Source organism: Buceros rhinoceros, unplaced genomic scaffold, assembly GCF_000710305.1.
Source record: "Buceros rhinoceros silvestris isolate BGI_N320 unplaced genomic scaffold, ASM71030v1 scaffold30790, whole genome shotgun sequence".
NCBI lineage: Eukaryota > Metazoa > Chordata > Aves > Bucerotiformes > Bucerotidae > Buceros > Buceros rhinoceros.
In genome coordinates this window covers 9,774-10,762 of record NW_010389510.1, presented here as the reverse complement: position 1 = coordinate 10,762, position 989 = coordinate 9,774, and positions in this window count along the sequence as shown.

Genomic DNA, 989 nt, shown 5'->3' with positions numbered 1-989 from the left:
AGCTCCCCCCCCCCCCCAAAAAAACCCCAACCAAACAACCAAACAACTAATCCATATCTATTATTTACCAAAAGAAAGTAATCCAGCAAATTAAGAAATAGGTTTGCAAGAAATGGACAACTGAAGTTTGGAACATTCAGAAGACTTTGAGGACATCTTCTAAAAGTCACTGTAATGAAGACACAATCAGTTTAAAGTCTTCCGAGACATGTGCTCACCCACCTCCCCCTGGAACTTTTAACTGCTAGCTCCCAGCATAAAATGTTATTAATTTCTATCTTCTGCTGTAATTATCACATCTTACTCTTACCCCCCCTTTGCTTTGATTTTCACATCTTTTTTACCATATCCTGTTCCTGAAAAGCCCTTCTATCATCACTTCATGTTCAGCTTTCTCTTAACCCAAATATTCTTAGTGGCATTAAACTTCAAATAGAAGTTGGTAAAGCAGATATGTATCTAAAAACCCAGGAGATTCAGACAAAGAGACTTCTGGATATGCTATAATAAAGATGTTCTGTGAAGGAAACTAGAGACTGATGAGGAGTAGTGGGCAGAAAGCTCAGCTAATGAAGATGCGCTATTAATCACATTTTCCATCTTTAGCAATTTTCCTTCAAGGAAGAAAGACAGATCATGAATCAGATTTTCAACAGAAGAAAATTAAAGGATCTCAAAGTGGTCAGGAATCACTAACCTGGACTGCTTCTAGAGCTCCTTCACTCATGTCCTCCATCAGTGATGGAGGAAGACTTGTCTATCCCAATTGTCAGGGGATACTTCAATTTAGTGACATGATACGATCTTTCCCCAAGTTACTATTCTCCAGATGGCCCATAGTGTGGTACTGTATGAATGGAGGCCTCAGCAGAACAAGTCTATTGACACGAAGGAATGCTGTACTATAAAACTTCAAGTCCAATAATTACAGACTTTAATTTACTTTGATGAAGGAAAACTAACTACCGTAGTCAAATCCTAAGAGGATA